The sequence below is a fragment of the Podarcis liolepis genome (genome assembly GCF_965112155.1).
Source record: "Podarcis liolepis genome assembly, chromosome: 4".
NCBI lineage: Eukaryota > Metazoa > Chordata > Lepidosauria > Squamata > Lacertidae > Podarcis > Podarcis liolepis.
The window spans coordinates 24,880,338-24,902,870 of NC_139558.1; the positions used below are offsets into that span (position 1 = coordinate 24,880,338).

At 44.1% G+C, this 22,533-nt stretch overlaps 1 protein-coding gene and 1 long non-coding RNA gene across 4 annotated transcripts in view; one reads left to right on the top strand and one right to left on the bottom strand.

Annotated features, from left to right (window-relative positions):
- The first annotated feature begins 11 nt into the window (after positions 1-11).
- The window catches only part of TEX30 (testis expressed 30), a 46,305-nt gene continuing 23,783 nt past the window's right edge, over positions 12-22,533 (top strand). Inside the window, exon 1 of one of the 2 annotated variants that reach the window (XM_083501386.1) lies at positions 12-72. The gene's annotated coding sequence lies outside the window, so the exon portion shown is untranslated. Of the gene's footprint in view, positions 77-22,533 lie in introns of both variants that reach the window. The other variant, XM_083501387.1, reaches the window with a different exon arrangement.
- Positions 8,452-11,326, bottom strand: LOC310706061. 2 transcript variants are annotated; one of them, XR_014525618.1, is made up of 3 exons: positions 11,018-11,326; positions 9,076-9,203; positions 8,452-8,686 (listed from the first exon to the last, which is right to left on the bottom strand). It is a non-coding gene; the product is annotated as an uncharacterized lncRNA (long non-coding RNA). The 2 variants fall into 2 exon arrangements; XR_014525619.1 differs by having other exon boundaries at positions 8,452-8,748.

Sequence of the window (22,533 nt, forward strand, 5' to 3'; positions counted from 1 at the left end):
TGGTTTCCATTCTGCATACAGGCAAGTGGAAGTAAACTGAGCCATCTTCATTGTGTTCTCTATGCTGAAGTAGTAAGTGACGATTATGATATGAACTTAGCTGATATGATATGACTTGCTATGTGCATGTTATGGGTATATTAAAATCAGTAGCACGTCTCCCAATAAACATTCCGGTGGAGAAACTACACCTTAATATCTTATCACAGAGCTGTATATTCCAACATGCTATCGGCCGCTGATAGATACACCAGCTCCAATTCATAATTTTCAATGTATGGAGAGAAAACAGTTTCTCTCTTCCAAATAACATAAAAAATATCCAAGGACAAGGAAGCAGCTTTAAGTAGATTTGACATTCGTTCATTCTAATAATGCAAGGTCAAATTAAACAGGGCTCTATGTATCATAGATTTTTAGAGTCGGGAGGAACCTCAAATGTTATCTACTCCAATCCCCAGTGGCCTGTGCAAGGATTGGCATGGGATCAATCATTCTCACGTTTCCACTCATCACTTCCCAGCTAGAATACGTTAGCTGCAGAATTAAGTTTTTGACACAATTTGGAATTTTGTTGGGGACAAACCACGTGCTTTTAACCTACTCCCTTTCTCCTCATGTCCTGTTGTGCATTTCTTTCCCCAGCCAAGTCAGACATTTCAGAACCCTCTTGGGAAGTAACATTGAATGTGTCTTGTTGACTGTATCTTTAAACTAAGCTAGCATGCCATTAATTTCTGGCAATCTCTATTGTGGGCCAAAGAGACCGATTCTTCACCAAATTATTTACCAATTTGGGAATATTTTTTAAGGTGTTATCTGCATTAAGATGATTCATTTTCTGGTTTAACCATTTGTTTCTTGTTGTAATCAGGCTTTTTGTTGTTGTTGAATTGCTTGTTCAGATTTTAGTATTTTGGGTATTTGTTGCCAGTGCTTTAAAGAAAGAACATAGTACCTATCAATGGGAGTACGGTATGTAACGTACTCATTATGTATTACGTTCGCAGTGTGCCATTCTTTTGCAGAATTCAAGGCATGCTGCAGATTGTTCTGAACAGCCTCCTACCTAGGCACAGAGTGGACCTAGACCTCACGCACAGCTCCAGCATTAGGGGCCTTCAGGGTTATCCCCTGATGCCATTGGAACAAGAAATATTTGTACACAGAGAGTGTGCCCTGTTTTCTAGTACAGAGAGTGGCATTCCTAATGGGCTCTGTGTAATTCATTTACCACATCTTTTGAACGCACAGATTTCAGGGTAACTCCACGGGTCTGTCTGCTCGTGATGGATCTAGTCAAATTCTCCCAGATGCAGCTGCCTACCACCAAGCAGTGCAAAGGCACACAGAGGAGATGGCACCACAGCCCAAAGCAGCTGTCCTGGGCACCCCACAGACATGGACTAGCAAACAAAGGCAAAAGCAAAATTGTTTTGGAACTATGGGGAGGTGGCCGGACAGCCCAGGCTCATTGCGAATTGGCTGTTGGGCTGAGACCATCCATGGTGCCCTCTGGAGGCTTCGCCCTGGGCAAAATTCATTGCTAAACGCCTTTAGTTTTGGCACTGTCCCCCGGCAACTGACCTAACCAAGTGAGCAAGTGGACTATTGCTCCACCAACATTTTTGTTCCTTCTATGGTAGCCCAAATAATCTATCTGCATTTTGGACAGTGATGGAGAACTGCACTAAAAAATGTGACATGAACAAATTGTTGATGTGAAGACATATAAATATTTTACAATGAATACTCGTGGCCAAGTGACCACACCGCGAACAATCAGAGCAAACACTCAGCAAATGCTAGATATGGGTGTTGCCATTTTCAGGTGAGATTCAACTTCAGCGATGCAACAGCAAACTCTGGGGGTGTGATTGTGGTTAACTGAGAGGCCCTGTGCAACAAACCTGCTTCCCTAAAAGACTGGACTTTTCGTGATATGAAAAGTGATGAGAAAATGCACTGGAATGTGTGGGATAACATTTCTTTGCGCAATGTCATACAAACTTCCCACAAACAGATTGGCACAGATGCTCGTTAAATACTCCACATTGCCTAATCTCCCTGCAAACAAATCGGGACGAATGCTCAATAAACAGGATGTCTGAAATTGCCCACAATTTAACATCTGAGAAGGCTTTGTGTAGAAAAGTAAGAACATCATCTGCTTAACAGGCAACACTTTTGCTGCTACTGCTGCTTCAGCTTCAGCTAAGTGACTCCTTCCTCGGCCCAGCAAGCAGAGACTACTGAATCCCACTTCCCTGCCACAGTGATTGCTCTTGAATTGATATCATAGCCATAGAGTGGGTTTGGTTGTTTTTGCTATCTCATTGGCCGGGTAGGAAAAGTCTGCCTACCACCTGAGTCTTGACTTGTCAATCTTCCTTCCTCTTAATCCCCCCTTCTGGTGCTAGTTTCATGATTTAAAATCTATATATGGAAATAATGTAAAATTAATGAGTGTTAGAAAAATGTTGGAAGGGAATTATACGGCTTTAGTAGAAATGTTTTAAGGAATTAAGTATAAATAAGTATCATAGTATTAATGGAAAACAAGGTTAAAATATGTTACGATAATCACATGACAGAAAATAGAGAAAGATGGAAAGGATTTGCTGAAGTAATTAATAGAAATGGAATACAAAAAGGGAGGTGAGAGGAGGTCGATGAAACAAGGGAATGAAAGAGAGGATATTGAGATGGTATGATGTATGTTTTTTGAACTGTTTTTGCTTTTGTTTTGTTTAATGTGTTAATGTTGTGTTGTGTATTGTTTATATATTGTACTGTATTGTTTTTTCTTTTTCTTTTCTTTTCTCCTTTTTGTAAGGTTTAAAAGTAATAAATATTTTTTTTTAAAAAAAAAAAGAAGAAGTAATTTCTGTAATAAATTTAAGCATTGGTTGAGGAAGTGGCAAGTTGGAAGATTTAGCAGGGCAGGTCTCACAGCTCCTCTCTGCCCAACCTGTCTCTCATGTCCAAACCTGATGAGTAGAGATTGCTCTTGAATTCATCCAAAAAGTGAAATTCTGAAGAGGCCTCTTCCTTCTGCTCTGAAAAATAGATTGTGTTTGTACCTGCAGCTAGGCAACAGCTCACAGATCCCTTTTACATTCCATGCAATCAACGTGTATCCGTGAGCAACTCTGTAAGGGCAGTGTTAGTTTTTGGACTCTGCACCAAACTCACAGCTGGAATAATGTAACTCCATACAAAATTCTGTGTTGTCTAGTAGTCTAAGTCCATTGCCATGAGCCTTCCAAAGATCAACACATATAAACCAGATCTCAATGTGCCAAGAGACTAGATGTACCACTAAAAGGTAAATGAGTAGCTCCAGAAATTCATCTAAGGCAGGCATGGCCAAACTTGGCCCTCCAGCTGTTTTGGGACTACAGTTCCCATCATCCCTGACCACCGGTCCTGTTAGCTAGGGATGATGGGAGTTGTAGTCCCAAAACAGCTGGGGGGGCCAAGTTTGGATATGACTGATCTCAGGGGTGCAGGGCTTGCTTCCTCTGCAACTTAGAAAGGAAGCAATGCTCCTGTCCCACTACTAGCCTTGAGTAATCCACCCATCCCTTACCTAGGGATGGGCAAATATGCCAATTTTGCTTTCAGGTTTTCTCTCTCTTTTTATAATCTGAGTTATCTTCTCCCCATTTTCACTTCCGTTTGCAATTTTTAGAAAAGCTGTGCAACTTCATCAGTATTTTTGTGAGAATTTCTGCTCCTGTACACATTTTGTATGTGACTTTTGTAATTGCAACGCAATTCCCTGAAACCTGGCGCATTTTTGTATGTTCTTTTCACTAATATATGCACTTATTTGAACCTTTTAGTATATGCATTTTTATACTACGTTTCTTGGTAGGGGAACTGCATTGCTGGATTCCAGGCCTTCCAAGTGTTCCTATTTTCCAGGGAGAGTTCCAGATTTACAGAAGCCATCCTGGTTTTCTGATCTGATCCGAGAACGTCCCACTTTTTCTTAGGATGTCCCTATTTTCATCAGAGAAGTGTTGGAGGGTATGGAGTTAGGCAGCCGCTGAGCCAAAGAGCTGAGTAACTAAACAACCTTTAGATGATTTCTGAAGGCAGCCCTTTATAGGGAAGCTTTTTAATGTTTAAGGTTTTTATATATGTTGGAAGCCACCCAGAGTGGCTAGGGCAACCAAGTCATATGGGTGGGGTATTACTATCATTATGTTATTCTTATTCTTATTAAGATGTCCCTATTTTCCATTGGAGAAATGTTGGAGGATATGAAATTCTAATAAGTGCAAATTCTGAAGGATGGCTGCATTTGCTCTGCATGTTGTTTGGGAAAGTACAAATTAAGTTTGTTTTTAAATGCAAATAGAAGGAGCGTCTCCACTCCCATCGTTCTACCTGGACACAGGTCCAGCACCGAGGGCCTTCTGGCAGTTCCCTCACTGCGAGAAACCAAGTTACAGGGAACCAGGCAGAGGGCATTCTTGGTAGTGGCGCCCGCCCTGTGGAACGCCCTCCCACCAGATGTCAAAGAAATAAACAACTACCAGACTTTTAGAAGACATCTGAAGGCAGCCCTGTTTAGGGAAGCTTTTAATGTTTGATGCATTACTGTATTTTAATATTTTGTTGGAAGCCTCCCAGAGTGGCTGGGGGAACCCAGCCAGATGGGCAGGGTATAAATAAATTATTATTATTATTATTATTATTATTATTATTATTATTATTATTATTATTACATTATTATTATTATTATTATTATTATTATTATTATTATTATTATTATTATTATTCTCATTCATTCACACCTGGATCTAATCAAGGGAGTCACTCAAGCTACAGTGAACCCCACCCACCAAGCCTTCCTAGGGAAAGCACTGGATACGATGCCGTATTTTCCTCCAAGAGCATCTAAACCTAAACAATATGCTTCATTTAATTTCATTGCTGCCTATAAAAACATTTGCTTTCTGTGAAACGTATTTTTCCAGAGGTGATGAAAGAGAGGGCCAAGCAGAGATGCTCTGGGGATTTAGCTCAGAATTTTGGCAAACCTCACGTCGTCAAGCTATTTGTGCATGATGGGAGTAACACAGCATGAGGATAATATGCTAGGAATGAAACGGGCAACAGTTACATGTTCTGGAAAACACGAGTAATCTTTATGGAGATTGAGGCTGCAACCCAATACTCACCTGGGAACTCGGTGGGACTTAGGAATATAAGGAGAGGCAGTGGGGGGGTGACATTCCTAATATTAAATTGATGCTTTTGAATTATGGTGCTGGAGGAGACTCTTGAGAGTCCCATGGACTGCAAGAAGATCAAACCTCTCCATTCTGAAGGAAATCAGCCCTGAGTGCTCACTGGAAGGACAGATCCTGAAGCTGAGGCTCCAATACCTTCATGAGAAGAGAAGACTCCCTGGAAAAGACACTGATGCTGGGAAAGATTGAGGGCACAAGGAGAAGGGGATGACAGAGGATGAGATGGTTGGATAGTGTTCTCGAAGCTACCAGCATGAGTTTGACCAAACTGAGGGAGGCAGTGGAAGACAGGAGTGCCTGGCATGCTCTGGTCCATGGGGTCACGAAGAGTCGGACACGGCTAAACAACAACAACAACAACAATATTAAAGAAGAATGCTAGATATGATTTCATTGTTGGTTATTCTGAAGGTGGCCACTTTAACTGTAATGTTGCATGATCTCTGGAAAGTGAGAAAATTTGGGTACCAAAGATGACTCATCCTCCCAGCTGAGGGCAGGGGGTTGATGAAGCTGGGTGTGCATGTTAAGGAATCACAGAAAGAGACCAGGAAAGAGCTGGGACTTAATTCTGGAAGCCCCCAGTTAGAGCTGCTTCTCTGAATTTGTGTGAATTACAAATATCCCTGGTGAAAGGGTTCCCTTAATTCACTACCTTCATCAGTTCTTAATCGCTAAGCTGTTTGGCATCTACTCTTAAGGGTGCCGATTTTTACAAGGCCCGACTCCCATTAAAGCAGCGAAACAATAAAATGAATGAATAGCACTTCCGTTAGCTGATCTAATACAACATCTACTGGAAAAGTGGTTTGCAAGCTTGGTTGGGAGAAGCCCTTTCCCTTGGGGTTCCCAAGAAGCTGGTTAGGGATTTCTCAGCGAGGTTAGTCATTGCAGACAAGCTTCCCTGAAAGGCAGCTTCCCTGCCACTGCTGATAATTGCCTTGCAAGGCCAGCCCTATCAGTAAGCAAAGTGAGGAAGCCGTATCAGCCATAGATGATGGGAGGTGTTGAGAGAGCAGCAAGATCAACCCTCTGGTGTATCCTCCACCTCTTAAACAAATCTGCTGGTTGCAGGGGTGGTAGAGGACACTATCCCATTGTCGCTGGAAGTAAGAGTCAACTTCAAAATATATTGGGCGGGCTCTACAATAGGAAGCCACAGGAGAATCACAGAATCATGGAATTGTAGAGTTGGAAGAAGAAGAAGAGTTTGGATTTGATATCACTACCCGAAGGAGTCTCAAAGCGGCTAACAATTTCCTTTCCCTTCCTCCCCCACAACAAACACTCTGTGAGGTGAGTGAGGCTGAGAGACTTCAGAGAAGTGTGACTGGCCCAAGGTCACCCAGCAGCTGCATGTGGAGGAGCGGGGATGCGAACCCGGTTCCCCAGATTATGAGACTACCACTCTTAACCACTACACCACACTGGCTCTCAGGATCCTCTAGTCCACCCCTACCCCCCAGCAATGCAGGAATATGCAGCTCTCCCATACAGGGATCAAACCTGCAACCTTGTTGTTACTGGCACTGCACTCTAACCAACTGAGCCATCCACTTGGAATGTTTAGTATGTTCAAGAGAATATTGTCAATTCCCATAGGATGGCAATGAAGCATGAGACTCTCAATTCACTGTGTGCCACGGAAGAGAAGCCCAGAATTCTCTGCTGCACGCAAGGGTTTGATAACAGACCATCTAACATGGAGAAGAGTTCCCCAAATGTGGAAAGTTTGAGAAGTACCGTAAAATAAAATGAGAAAGTACTGCAGCATGAAATCATGGTGGATGGAGAACGGGTTAAATGTTACATTCCCTAAATTATAATATTGTGGGTTGATGAGATCCTGACCTATTGGTTGTGCTAAGAAGCTTGCATCTGAACGGGCATTGTGAGAAAATGTGGCTAATTTGTAGGAATGGCATTTAAAACCGCGGGTGGGGTTACTTATGAATATGTTTCAGCGGGAGGCCATTTCTGTAGATGGAAATTGCACTGCATATATTTATCCAACTCCTATAACATTACATGCAGTAGTTTTTAGATCTTTAGTCACCCGGATACCACAATGTCAAATTTATGCTGGGGATAAATCAATAAACAAGTCACACTACCAGAGCATTGCTCAAACTCCTATGACCAAAGCCTACATTTTTCCTGAACCAATGCCAGGGTTATGAACTGAGAGATGTGAATAGCCATCTCTTGCCCCTCAAGTGCAATTCCTTATTTAGGCATGTGGCTAGGAATCCAAGTGGATGGCCGAATCCCACATAATTGGCTGTTTGCAGACATCTCTCCGACAGGAAAATACAAAGCCAGTGCAGACTTTGGGTTAATGGCGCTGATACCCCTTTGGGAAACGTGCTCTCCAAAACTCAGGTCCTTGTATGCCAAATAAGCTGTATGAGTCTGACTGTAATGCAAGGATTTATGTGAGTTCAGCTGTGTGTGTCGCTGTGTTTAAAAAGGTGCGCCATCTTAGGAGTTCCTATGGAGGCAGTGCTAATTGAAAGCATGGAGATCACCGTTGGACAGCTCTTTAACTCTGTGATATATTGGGTGCTTTGACTCACTCTTGTCTTCACTGGTTCACAGAGATGGATGAGGGCTTTTCAGAAAACGTCCCGTGCATCTTGTTACGTGCCATGATGCTAAATTAGGTTCTTACCAGAAGCCAACATCTGGGGGGAAATGCAAATTAAACTTTGCAGAGCTGCCTGGGGAAGAGGAGGATTCATGTTTTCCGACTAGCACTTCCCAATCCTCTGTCTTTGTTTCTTTCAAGATTAACTATGCATTAGCAAATAAATAGATTGGATTCTACACTAGATCCTTCCTATTTTTGACTTTTGGAAACATTTACATGTCACAGCAACATGTGGGAAATTGGGATGACTAATGTTTAGATGAAAATGGTTCTGCAAAATGTTCGGGGTTGCCAACTTTTGTTCTGGAAGGGCTCCTACACCTTTAATGGATGCATGACATACCATAATTCACTAGTTTGTACTTATCCTGGCACATGGGGGGGGAAGAGCCCTGTGGTGCCTGCAGCATGCTTTTTGAGCATGGAGGGGGAGGAGGGTTCCCCACATCGAGAAAAGCAGTGCCTGCTGAATTGTTACAAGTATGCAAGGCTTGGGAGCCCCAAAAGGAAAAAAAGTTGGCAGCCTTACTCTTGATTTGGATGCCGAGTAAAAACGTATTCTACAAAGTCACCCGTTTTGTTGAAAATGCACAGAAAAAGCATCTGAAATGTTTATATCTGGCAGACCTTGAGAGCTGTTGTTTAAATTGTCTATTAATAGCACTGAAGCGGCAGGTAGAAAGAATGGGTGGCTTTAGCAGACAACTCTCCCCCTCTCCGATTCTCATGCGATGTTACTGGCCCCACGGGTGAAATATTACCAGCAGAGCTAACAATGAAAACCAACATGCATTTCAGATATGTTGTTCCTTTGATCTCATTATTTCCAATCTGGCCAAGAAGGGTAATATGGTATTTAAGGCTTATGGAAAGTGAGCCGGTTATCCTAACAGCTGTTTAGGCAGATAAAGTGGGGGAAAGCAGAAGTAATTTCATTACAGCATTAGCAGAGAAATCCATAAAGAGAAAGTGAAGAGCCCACCAAGTATCTTTCAAGGTGAAAGCTTTCTGAAGCAGGATGCCAAATATTTTCAGTATTTTTTGTAATGCATGCAGTGCAGATGCAAATTTAGCTGTTTGTGCACTGTGAACAACTGGAGGGATGCTCCTAGGCAGGGTTTGGGTTTTTTAAGTTTCATGTGTGCATGTTTAACCTACCTGAACTGTATGCCAGGTCTCTCTCCAAGCCTCTACTTATCTGCCAAAAGATTGGTGGGCAAACCAGCAATATAGATCTTTACTTCTCCAGTTAAATGAAAGGTCTGGTATAATAAAAATACAGGAGTCTACAAAAACAACAGAAAAGCTTAATGTGGTATGCAAGGAGGATTCAAATACATTGCTTTCAGTGGTCCAAGACATATTAATAGAGATCTCTTAGGGCAGTTTTGGCAAAAACAAGACAGAATTATTTCAGAAATGCATTTGTTTATTCTATGTAAAGTAAGTTAAGTCCAGGCATAGGCCCTCCAGATGTTTTGGGACTACAGTTCCCATCATCCCTGACCACTGGTCCTGTTAGCTAGGGATGATGGGAGTTGTAGTCCCAAAACATCTGGAGGGCCGAGTTTGCCTATGCCTGGTTAAGTCTATCAAACAGTAAGTTTACTGGGGTGTGTATGGAGGGAATGAAACACATTTCCACATGGAGTGGGATTGCAGGGTAGCAAGTACATATTGTGATGACGTAATGGAAGAAGGTAAAAAAAAAAGAATCAAAACTATTATCAATATTGGGTGGAGAAAATAAAGATTGCAGGGCAAAGATAATGCCTTTCTTATTGGCAGCTGCTCATCTGGTGGTGGCAGAGACAGAGGAGCAGGTACCAATAGCACTGTGGAAAGAGCAGATCCGAGACACTGCTTAACTAGAAATAATAACTGTGCAGATACAGAAGGCTAAAGGAGATACAGACCTTGAGAATACTTGGCATGCTCTTACAGTCTTTGTGAACAGGGGAAACATCAGTTGAAGACCAGCAATGAATGACTTCCAGACATCCTCTTTACTGAGTATTCATCTTGATTTCTTTAGGGGGGGCGGCGGAATTAGATGGTGCTGAGGAATTATGGAGCACTCGTTCCGATTTGCTGGACAGGAAGTTCGCGCCAATAAATTCTATCCCACTCTTTCCTGTTCATTTAGCTAACACGTTCAAAACAAACTCAAAGAATCCCGAGAACTGTAGTTTAGCCCAGACAGACGTATTAATCCCCGGTGCCCACAACAAATTACAGTTCCCAGGATTCCTTGGGGGACGTCATGTGCTTCAGATGTATGGCATATATGCAGCCTGCCACTCTTCTTACCGCAATATGGGAGGGAAGTAGGTTTGTTAAAATAGTAGATAGGTAGCCGTGTTGGTCTGCCATAGTCAAAATAAAAAATTCCTTCCAGTAGCACCTTAAAGACCAACTAAGTTAGTTCTTGGTATGAGCTTTCGTGTGCATGCACACTTCTTCAGATACATCTGTATCTGAAGAAGTGTGCATGCACACGAAAGCTCATACCAAGAACTAACTTAGTTGGTCTTTAAGGTGCTACTGGAAGGAATTTTTTATGTTAAAATAGTGACACTCTGGAAGTGCTGTGGGTAACTATGGAACAACCTTAGAGGATGAGATTTTACTAGTTCTATTTATTTCACGTGGCAAAAAGACAAATGGATATTGAACTTTGGGGAATGCTCTTATGCCATTAAAATCCCTTCTGTAAATCAATCAATTGAAGTAGCAGAAAAGAAAAAGAACTGGTCTGTCTAGTTCAGTATTGTGTAAACCGGAAGGCAATGGTTTTCCAAGGTTTCCAGTATTTCCCTGCCCTACCTGAAGATGCTTCAGACTAAAACTGGGACCTTTTGCATACAATGACCGCTCCCCACATAAAACGGGGGGCGACCTTTGTGTGATGCGTTCAGCCCCTGGATCTTGAGCGGCTCCATCAACACAGGCTTGGCTTCACCTTCTCCCAGGTGGGATACCTGGAGGTCTCCGCCTACCTCAGTCAGTTGTCCAATCCCACCTGGGGGAAGCGTTGCCAAGGAGACCAGGCCAGGTAGGGGAGGGACTACCTGCCCACACAATAGAGGGAGCATCTTACCTGGGAATCCTCACTTGGCTCCAGAGCTTCTCCCACCCTATCCACCCTCAGTTAAGTCTTATTTTGCAGGATAACTTTTCTTCACAGGTATGCAGGCGCTGCTACGTCAAGGTCGCTGTTAAAGGGCTGGAAAGGAATTCCCCTGCATTGGCAGGTTTTGCCTTTCCTGTAGCAAAACGTCACAACTTTGGCGGTATCAGGCCTTGGGCGGAATCCTTGGGCACCTCTTTGCAGCGGCGATACCAGGGTTCCCCGTTAAAGGGGTTTCTGAGGGGAGGCTTTGACCGTACGCTGAGAGGTCGTCATTGCTCTCCCGGTTATCTCTGCTTGAACATATGTTCTCCAGAGCCGGCCCATCCCCTCCGCACTTGGATAACCCTGATGTTCCCTAGGTCCCTGGCTGGGGATTGGGGAGGGATAACGTCCAGTGCCTGAGCCAAGGTCTACCCACATCTGAAATATAATAAAGTTGTGGCCAATTTAATCCCATAGCACGTTGTCTTGAGTCGTTATTCCACATGACGGGGGGGGGGCACCCAGGATCTGGGAGACTCTGCCTGTCCACGCAATGCATGTTCTCTGCCACTGAGCTACAGCCTGCAAGTACCTCCCACATCACACTGCAGAAAGCTTAATTTAAACCGTATGGTAAACATATGTGAACAGGTGCAGCATTTCTTCCTGTTTCCTTTCTGCCCAACTTGCATTCCAGCAGGTTTCTAAACCTATTTCTAAACCAGAAATAGGGTATGTATGTATCATATCGTCGTATTATATCCACTGTAATAAAAATCTGACCTTAGAGTAGGCTGCATATTCTAGGCCAAAACCTCTCCAGTCACTTACCGGCAACTTGTTGGCTCAACGGCAACAAATTTAAAGACCAGTCCCAAATTGCAATTCCCCCCCCCTTGCACTTGGAACGTTACATGAATAATATCGAGCCACGAGTTTCCCAGGGCTGCGATCGTTTCCAGAGTATGAACCAGAAACACGAGACGGGTCGTTCTTGGAATGCAGCGTAAAATTTATGATGCTAATAAGGTGTTAGGTTGCCTCGCCCTCGTGTTTGTCAGCTCCCTAGCTCCGGTGGAACAGTACTCCATCGTTTCGGCACATCGGCGCGTAGCACCCCTGAGCTGCGTTTTGCCAGGGAACCGCTTTTAAAAAATAAGATGCTGCTTTGTGGCACGTTGCATATGCAGCAAAATTCTGCAAGGCCAGAGTGCAAAGCCCTTCTCGAGGGAGCCGTAAAGATCCCTCAGGTTAGATCCGCTTCCTCACATTCCCATAAAGCAGGAGGGTTAGCGTATGAAAGTCCTGTGGATGCCACTGCAGCCACTATGGCAACGTATCAGGTTTGTCTCATAGTATATTACAAGGCTGCTGAAGTTTGCCTTCCTCCAGAGTTACAAATTATAGAACGGAGCTAACAGTTACGTTCTTGCACATATAAACCTCTGACATTTTATAAACATAGTGGAGTGAACAAAAGCAATCAGTAGTTAAAATGGTGGGAAATACTAACCTCCAACATTTCTCCGATAAAAATAGGGAGTTATTATTTATATTTATATTTATATTTATATTTATATTTATATTTATATTTATATTTATATTTATATTTATATTTATATTTATATTTATATTTATATTTATATTTATATTTATATTTATATTTATATTTATATTTATATTGTTGTTGTTGTTTTACTACCCCACCCACCAGACTGGGTTGCCCTAAATAAATAAGATAAAATAAATTTAGCCATAAATACATTTTTAAACTGGACTTTGCAGTTGTTCATTTAAATGCTCACCAATTTGATTAGCCTGTACAGTTTAAGACTGACATATATAATAAACCCAAACTCAGGAATGCAAGCTCGTTCACAACATCTCTCGCAATGCCATAGGGCTGTCATATTTCAAAAAGTAAAAAACCAGGACATCCTGAGATTTTATTTCTTTTAAAGAAAACCTCCAAAATGGTGCCTGAGGTGATGTTGATACCATTCCTGCCCCCCGCAGTGCTTATACTGTATATGATAGCAACCTCCATTTCAAGTTGAATTGGCAGATTTCACAATCCTAACAGGATATGTTACTATTCTTACGAAAGCTACAAGAGTTAACCAGCAGATAAAAAATATTAAAATCACAGGCAGATGGTGGCTGTACATCTAAACAAGTATAAATATACTTTTCCTAGTCCACTTATAAGATGCATCGTTTTCTTAGAAAGAAGTTGGTTGCCAGAGTTTATCAACGATTCTTCCTATTTGTCCTAAATATCCTTGACCACATAACAGACTGTAAGTTAATCTTCAGGTTCAGTGCAAGTGAATACCAGGAAAGAAGAACGGCTTAGACAGTTTATGATCAGCAACTCAAATTACAGTCTTGGGAGTCCTCTGCAGCACTGCACCATTTCAAATAAACAGTGTGATAGCATATTTACAAAGTGAGGATTGGTTTTTCATTTCACCGTAGAGGCCAACTCAGAAATTGCAAGGAAAACTTTGTGGCATCAAGTGAGAGACAGCAGACTGAAGTCTGCCTTGCCTAGTAAGGTTTATAATTTCCCATTCTCTTCTACCTGACCAAAATGGAAAATAATTATGTACGGTATCTTCATGTGTTCCTACTTCTCATCTGGAGATTGCTTTGGAATACAAGTTCAACCAAATGTCACTTTTGTGCTGGTTGCCAAGTTTTGTTTTATGGGCACCCGCTCTTGTGCTCAAACCAGGAGCCTAATACAGTGGTACCTTGGGTTAAGTACTTAATTCTTTCCGGAGGTCTGTTCTTAACCTGAAATTGTTCTTAACCTGAAGCACCGCTTTAGCTAATGGGGCCTCCTGCTGCTGCTGCGCTGCCGGAGCACAATTTCTGTTCTCATCCTGAAGCAAAGTTCTTAACCTGAAGAACTATTTCTGGGTTAGCGGAGTCTGTAACCTAAAATGTATGTAACCTGAGGTACCACTGTACATTCTACCAGTGTTGAGGTGACTCAAACTACAATTAATCCAGAACACAGCTGCCAGACTGGTGACTGGGAGTGTCCACCAGGACCATATAACACCAATCCTAAAAGATCTACATTGGCTCCCGATACATTTCCAAGGACAATTCAAAGTGTTGGTGCAGATCTTTATAAAGCCCTAAACGGCCTTGGCTCTGTATACCTTGGCTCTGTATACCTCAAGGACTGTCTCCACTCCCGTTGTTTAGCTGGGACACTGAGATCTAGCTCCAAGGGCCTTCTGGTGGTTCCCTCACTGCCAGCAGTGAAGTCAGGTTACAGGGAACCAGACAGAGGGTCTTCTTCGTAGTGGGGCCCACCCTTTAAAGGTCAGAACCAACACTTTGAATAATGCTCAGAAATTTACTGGGAGCCAATGCAGATCCAGGTGGAATCTACACACATATGGAAAAACATTCTGAAAATGGTTTTTTTAAGAATTTTTTTTAAAAATACTTTGAATTTTCCATAAGGCTCATCATTTGATATCTAGCGTCACATTATAATGTTTCATTTGCAACTGTATAGCTGAGTCCCCAGTATTACATGGTCCCAGCAGCCACTCCCAGTCACCGCATTCTAGATTAGTTGTAGTTTCTGGGTCACCTTCAAACGTTGCCCCATGTAGAGCGCAGTGCAGTAGTCCAAACAGGAGATAACTAGAGCATGCACCACTCTGGCAAGGCAGTCTGTGGGCTGGGTCTCAGCCGGCAAACCAGGTGGTAGACAGCCACCCTGGATACAGAATTGACCTGCGTCTCCATGGACAGCTGTGAGTCCAAAATGACCCCCAGGCTGCATAGCTGGTCCTTCACAGTTCAGGACCAAGGAGTCCCCCACACCTGCCTGCAACCTGGTGTGGAGTTCAGCAGCATCTGTGGCTTATTCCTGTTGAGCCAGTCTACAAAGCTGCAAAACGGAAAGTTTTAGTGAGCAAGTAAAAAGGTACGTTTGAAATGAATTCAGTGAGGATAGTTATCAATGGTGCTCTTCAGACCTGCTGATGCAGTGGTGGTTTTGGAATCCGCCGCCCCCTGCCCCCCAGTAGAAAAGTTTAGTATAAACATTTTTTTTCTCTTGGAGCCGTGCTTTCCCCATCTGTTGCACTGATGGGAAGAGCAGTTTATTTATTTACCACATTTCTTTCTCACCCTTCCTGCAATGAGCTCATGATGGCAAACCCTGTGAGGCTGGTTAGTCTGAGAGAGAACAGTTTACCCAAGGCCACCCAGCAAAACTCAAGTCTGAAAGTTCAAGGAGCAAGAGTGAATTGCCCGAATTAGTTATCGAGATCTTCCCCTTCCACACCTCAGTCCTGGCATGCCTAGAGGGTCCATCTGACGCCACCTGCATGATGCTGGACACAACACTACAAGGAATTATGGGGCAGTGACTAGGAAAGACAGCAGGAGAAACTCCAAATGTTCTGTTCTGCAAATGCACACAGGCAGGAACTATCTTGCGTAGAAGTCAATAAGACCATCAGTTCAGGGTCAACCATATGTCTGCTATTAGCAGCCTCTCTAGCTCAGTCAACTTCCTATGCTTATTAGCATTTCTCAAAAGCATGTGTTTGAGTTGCAACGGGCCTGAAACACTTCAAATCTGTTCTGTACAAGCAAAATATCACTACCAGAGAAGAAGCCAGGCCTACTCGTGGATATCTTCTCCTTTTCCCTGGCAAGGCCTTCATGCACTTCTTGGGGTTAGCAGAGATGACTAGCAGCTGCCTGGAAAATGAAACACCCACCCCTGCTCCTTCTCGGACTAAACAGCTTCTGCAAAAGAACCTGGCTGATCTCTCTCTCCTACTCTATGGCAGCAGCCGCAGAACTCTGGAGTGTTGTCTACCTGTTCTGCAACCCCAACATCATAAGGCTGACTACTCCTCCCCTCTCCCCAGTCGTCAATCACTGCATTGACCATCTACTTAAACCCGGGGAGGATTAGCAAGGTGGAGCCCATTTACAGTGCAATATGTAAACCTTGCCCTGGTTCCAATGGAGTTATACTCTCAAGGATAGCAACCCAATGCAAGGCGTTAAAGCAGTCAGCATCCAGAATGGCTCAAACAATCCCTTTTGTTGGTCCTCAATCTGACAGCAATCATTTGGCTGTTGAATTTAAAACCTGAAAATGATCATATTTGCAGAGGGTTAGAGGCATAAGCTTTAGTTGACCTCACGAGTATATATGTGTGTGTGTCTTGGGATAACACTTCAAACATCTGATAGAGCGAACACTAGTTGATGAAAGCTTATAATAAATTTGTTAGTATTTAAGGTCCCCACAAGATTCTTTGTGGTTTTTGCATAAGAGGAAAAGTTCAGCAAAATGCAATACTTCCCATAACTGCAACACAATGTGATAGGATTCAATTAACAAAGACATTTCAGCCTACAACTTATAGAAAATGGTTCAACGGATTGATTTGAAACTTGGCAGTGTAAAAGTTTGAGGATAGTCCCTGTCGAATTTGGGGTAGAAAGAAGAGACCCTCCAAATGTCCCTATTTTCCTGGGCCGTCCCTGATTTAGAGAAGCCGTCCCGGTTTCTGATTTGATTCCAGAATGCCCAGTTTTTCCTTAGGATGTCTCTATTTTCATTGGATAAATGTTGGAAGGTAGGGAGTTATCAGACCCCTGAGCTGTCTGAAAGCAATCCTGTATAGGGAAGTTTTATTAATGTTTTATTGTGTTTTTATATGTGTTGGAAGTTGCCCAGAGTGGCTGTGGCAACCCAGTCAGATGTGTGGGGTATAAATTATTGTTATGGAATGGGATGTCCCTTTTCTCATGGGAGAAACGTTGGAGGGTAGGGAAGAAATGATTTTGAACAAGTTACATTTGATGAGTAACACAATGAAGTTAAAGGTAGTGTACACTTTTCTTGCACAGACTTTGTTGGGGTGGGTTTTTTTTAAAAAAGAAATATTTTGCCATTTCTACTAAGGGTTTTGGGAAAGGTATTGTTGAGCTGGGCCTGACGAGTCTTAGCTTTAGCAAGGATTTTGAGGTCAGCACCATTGGGCCAGGGAACCAAGTCACAAAGGACTGATCAATGCACATGACTGATTCTCCACACTGTCAGAAACAGGAAAACTCTTTGGCTTGCTGCTTCTGATGGAAACTGAAACCAGGAGGAGAGGTCTGGTTGCGACGCTGCTATGATCCACAATAAGAAATCAGGGGTGACGGTGCCAGAACTTGCATGTATCATAGCATCTATCGCAGCCTCTCAGTAGTTGTTAAAATAAATACTGCAGTCTAAGGAGCAAGTGATCTGGTGGTTGAGTATAATATTTCCCTGTAGTATCTTCTGGTAGCCCTGAGTATTTCAGTAAGGAAGTGGCGAAGTGCAGTTCTTTTCAGTAGTAACATATTTACAATGCAGGAAAGCATTTACCATTTGTCTGGGGTCTACGGCCGTCTTTTAAACAGTATATATGTTGGTCAATAGGTCGGTCATGGTGCCGGAGGAGACTCTTGAGCGTCCCATGGACTCCAAGAAGATCAAACCTCTCCATTCTGAAGGAAACCAGCCCTGAGTGCTCACTGGAAGGACAGATCGTGAAGCTGAGGCTCCAATACTTTGGCCACCTCATGAGAAGAGAAGACTCCCTGGAAAAGACCCTGATGTAGGGAAAGATGGAGGGCACCAGGAGAAGGGGACGGCAGAGGACAAGATGGTTGGATAGTGTTCTCGAAGCGACCAGCATGAGTTTGACCAAACTGCAGGAGGCAGTGGAAGACAGGAGTGCCTGGCGTGCTCTGGTCCATGGGGTCACGAAGAGTCGGACACCACTAAACGACTAAACAACAACAAATGCTGGTCAATACAGTGCATGTTACCTGGTGCAAGATTCATCACTGGATTTATTTATTTTTTACTCAAAAGCAGTTTTTGGAGGGCCTGGATTAGTCTGAATCACAGCACTGCAGGAAACACAGAAACTAACACAGGCCATTCTCCTGATCTTGATCCCCTTATGCTTGTTACACTGGGGGCTGGGAAACCTGTAGTTTCCCTTAGTACGTTGAACAACAGTTGGGAAAATGGCACAGGCAAAAAAACCCCAGCAACAACCCAAAAACCATCCTTCTCAACTTCTGATGTTCTAATCCAATTTGGAGCAGCTCTGCAACTGTTTTTTTTTATTGAACATAAATGCTCTGTGAGATCTAATCACAGATCTCCATTCTAATGGGTGGCTTGGTCTTGTGTGGAAATGAGTGACAATGCAAAGAGATGTGGACAAAGAAGAAACAGATCATCTTCCCTTCCCCATTTGGTACGCTTAAGGTAAAGGGTAAAGGGACCCCTGACCATTAGGTCCAGTCGTGGCTGGGGTTGTGGTGCTCATCTCACTTTATTGGCCGAGGGAGCCGGCGTATAGCATGACTAAGCCACTTCTGGCAAAGCAGAGCAGCGCACAGAAACTCCATTTACCTTCCTGCTGGAGTGGTACCTATTTATCTACTTGCACTTTGATGTGCTTTCGAACTGCTAGGTTGGCAGGAACTGGGACTGAGCAATGGGAGCTCACCCCGTCACAGGGATTTGAACCGCCGACCTGATCGGCAAGTCCTAGGCCCTGTGGTTTAACCCACAGTGCCACCCGCGTCCCTAAGTGTTGGTACGCTTAGGCAGTGCTATTTTTCTAGGGGGGAAAGGTGCCAGAACTTACCATGAACACCTCCCTTGTTCTCTTAGAATGGCGTTTAGAGTTCCTGTGAGTTCTCCCTGGAAAAAAATCCCTATGCTTAGGGTTTCTAACTGCATTTTCTGTTTCCTTCTTCTCCTCATGAGAGGAGTCACCTGTTTTGAATCTTGTAGAGTTGCAAAAGTTTTCAGAATAGGGCAACTTAAAAGATTACGGGGATAAAGTGAATGCCCTACAAAGAAAGGTTGCAGTGTTTGGGACCGTGTAGTTTAGTTAAAAGGTAGGTAGGAGACAACATGATAGTCGTTTATAAAAAGAAAAGGCTTATCCGAGGGAGAGAAAGGACTGCTTAGCGGGGGGTGGGGGGGTCAGGGAGACAGGTAATGGCTCTTGCAATTTTAAAACCAGGTTAAGCCTGCCAAGATTCTCAGCAGTAGCCTCAAGGAACGATAAACCGCTCTGTATCTTGGTGGCATTCTGTGCTTCTCCCCTGCTGTGCCAGTAAACTGATCTAGTCTTTGGAAACTTTGCTATGTCCTGCCAGAATTAAAGAAGACCCTCCAAATGTCCCTATTTTCCAGGGATGGTCCCAGATTTACAGAAGCCGTCCCGGTTTCTGATCTGCTCCTGGGATGTCCTACTTTTCTTTAGGATGTCCCTATTTTCATTGGGGAAATGTTGGAAGGTAGGGAGTTATGCGACCCCCTGAGCCGAAGAGATACAACCTCTAGAAGATATCTGAAGGCAGCCTTGTATGGGGAAGTTTTCAAAAAAAATGTTTAATGTTTTATTATGTTTTTACGTATGTTGGAAGCCGCCCAGAGTGGCTGGGGAAACCCAGCCAAATGGGTGGGGTAATAATAATAATAATAATAATAATAATGGAATAAGACATTTCTCTTTTCATTTGTTGGAGGGCATGTTAAAGAGGTTTCCTCATTCCAGGATGTGTATAGCATAGGCATCTATCTCTAGGAAGGAAAAGGGACTTGACATGTGGTAATACAAAGTTGCTTTCCATTTTAAATGGAGAGAGGTCAAAACATGACATCGGGGTAGGAAATCTGTTGCTCTCCAGATTCTGTACTACAGCTCCTATCAGCCTTTAACTCTGGCCATGCTGCCCAAGGCTGATGGGAGTTGTAGTCCAAAAACACTTGAAGGGCCACTAGCTCACCATCCCTACATTTCATGTTTGTTGTGGCTCAACAGTAAAGCATAGATGTAGAGCCCATGTGTCCCTGTGTCATTAAACTTCCTTGCACATGGGTCTGGGAAACCCAGCCCAATCGGAGTATTCCTGCGGCAATCATAATGTATGGAGCTGTTCCGGAAATTATCCATGCGCCAGCACTAAGCCTATAAAAGCCAGTGCTGTGCAAGAGGATATGTTCACTGTTGAGAGCATTGCTGGAGGATAGAAATGTGCTAAGTGAATTTAAATACAGTGTTAGGCTTGGATTAAGGAGATCCAGGTTCAAACTCTCCTACTCAACCAGGAATTTTAGTAGGTGAGCATAACCTCTAAGGCCAATCTACCTTTCACATCTTCTTGAGGATAGCACAGATTAATGCAAACATACCCAACTACACTGTCCTGAAGTGTCTGGAGGAAGAATAAGTTTAAAAGAAATAGAGAGAGATGCCTGTTCAACACAGTAATTTGCAAACAAATAAAAAGATGCAAAAAATATTGTGTGATATTTGAAAATATGGTACAGTGGTACCTCGGTGTTAGGGATTGATTAGCTGCTTGTGCGTAAAACGTGCTCCCTCAGAGTTTGTGCGACCCCACAAACCTCCGTGTGTGACGGAGCTCCTCAGACATGTCTGCTCTAGTCACTAGTAGAGTCCGACAGTGGCTGTCTGCGGAAGCGTTTCCAGCAAAGGAGCTCCTTAACGGAAACGCGTCTCCTGGACTCACGGCGTGACAGTTTCCGGCGAGGTGTGGGTCTCCCTATGGGAGACTCAGATACCTCCCCACTGTTCTCGCTGGAAGCGTCCCTGAGCCCTCCCTCCTGCTCGCATTCCCTCAGAGATCCACTCCTCCCCCTGCTGGTCGCTGCTTCAGCTGTTGAGTCTCTTTCTTCCTCCCTGAGCCCCTCCACCACCTGATGCTCCGATGGCAGTTCCCTGACATCCACCTCCCCTCCAGGGCCCCCCTCACCCCCTCCCATTTCCTCTCCCCTGGGAGGTGAAGGGCTAAAACCCCGAAAAGAATCTTCCTCATCTTCCGACGTCTCGAACAATTCCCTCCATCGATCGTCGTCCTGGCTCGCTGAATCCTCTTCCTCTTCAGAATCTGGGAACCCCTCCAACTCCTCTTCCTCGTCGGTGGTGGCAAAGTATTCCCTTCGGAACCTCGCTACAGGCTGAGGTTTACGTGGGAACCTCTGATGAAAAGTCTCTATTAAAACTTCGTCATTGACATCCTCTGCCCTAACCCAGGTGTTTTCCGACTCCGGTTCCCCTTCCCACATTACCAAATACTCTACTTGATCTCCCTTCCACCTGGAATCGAGGATCTCCGCTACATGGTAGCTGTGTTCCTTCTCCTCCATTGCTGGTCCCCTAGTGACCCTCCCTTCACTGTCTCCTCTATACGGTGACAGCAACGACCTGTGAAAAACTGGGTGCAGCTTCATGTGGTTCGGTAACCGGAGCCTGAAAGCCACTGGATTGACCTGCTGCATGACTTCAAACGGACCCAGCCTTTTGGGTCTTAATTTCTTACAACCTCCTTTGAACGGCAACCCTTGGGTTGACAGCCACACCTGGTCCCCCACCCTGATGCTTTCACCTTCCCTTCTGTTTTTGTCTGCCTGCCTCTTATATTCCTCCTTAGCCCTGTTTAAGTTGAGTTGGAGCTGGCGATGGATCGCTTCCATTTCTTCAACGAACTGTTCTGCAGCTGGAACGCTCCAGTTCTCCCCCTCCCCCCCTGGGAAGGCTCTGGGATGGCACCCGTGATTAGCCAAAAAGGGGCTCATCCCCGTGGACACGTTCTCTGCATTGTTGTAGGCAAATTCTGCCAACGCCAGCTTCTCCACCCAATCATTCTCTCTGTCATTAACATAACACCTCAAATATTGTTGGAGAACCCCATTTGCTCTTTCCGCCTGCCCGTTGGTTTCTGGATGACGGGCCGTTGAAAAATTAACCTCTACATGCAGTAAGCTCATGAGCTTCCTCCAGAACCTGGAAGTAAATTGTTTCCCTCGGTCTGAAACCACCCTCAAGGGGGCGCCATGCAACCGAAACACATTCTCTACAAACAATTTGGCTGTTTCTTCTGCTGTGACCGCATGTGAGCAGGCTATAAAGTGGGCCATTTTAGTTAACAGGTCTACTACAACCATGATGGCTGTTTTCCCTCTAGACCTTGGCAGATCAGTCATGAAATCTATTGCCACTGCTTCCCACGGTCTTTCAGGTGTGGGCAGTGGTTCTAATAAACCAGCCGGCGCCCGCCTCTCCCCCTTGGCTCTTTGGCATTGTTCACACCCTCTCACATACTCCCGCACATCTTCCCTGACCTTGGGCCACCAAAATTCCCTGGTAACCAGCTACATGGTCTTGTGTTGCCCAAAATGCCCTGCTGTGGGGCTATCGTGCAGCTGCTTGAGTACCTTCTCCCTCAATTCCCCTTCAGGTATATATAACGCTCCCTTATAATACAATGCCCCGTTTCTCTCCTCAAAACCACCGGATTTGTCTTCCTCCCTCCTGAGACCCCTGAGTTTGTCCTGGGCGTATGCATCATGCACCGTACCCTCTACCAATTCCCTTTGCCCCACCAAAGTCGCCCCACACACCCAGCGGTCCTCT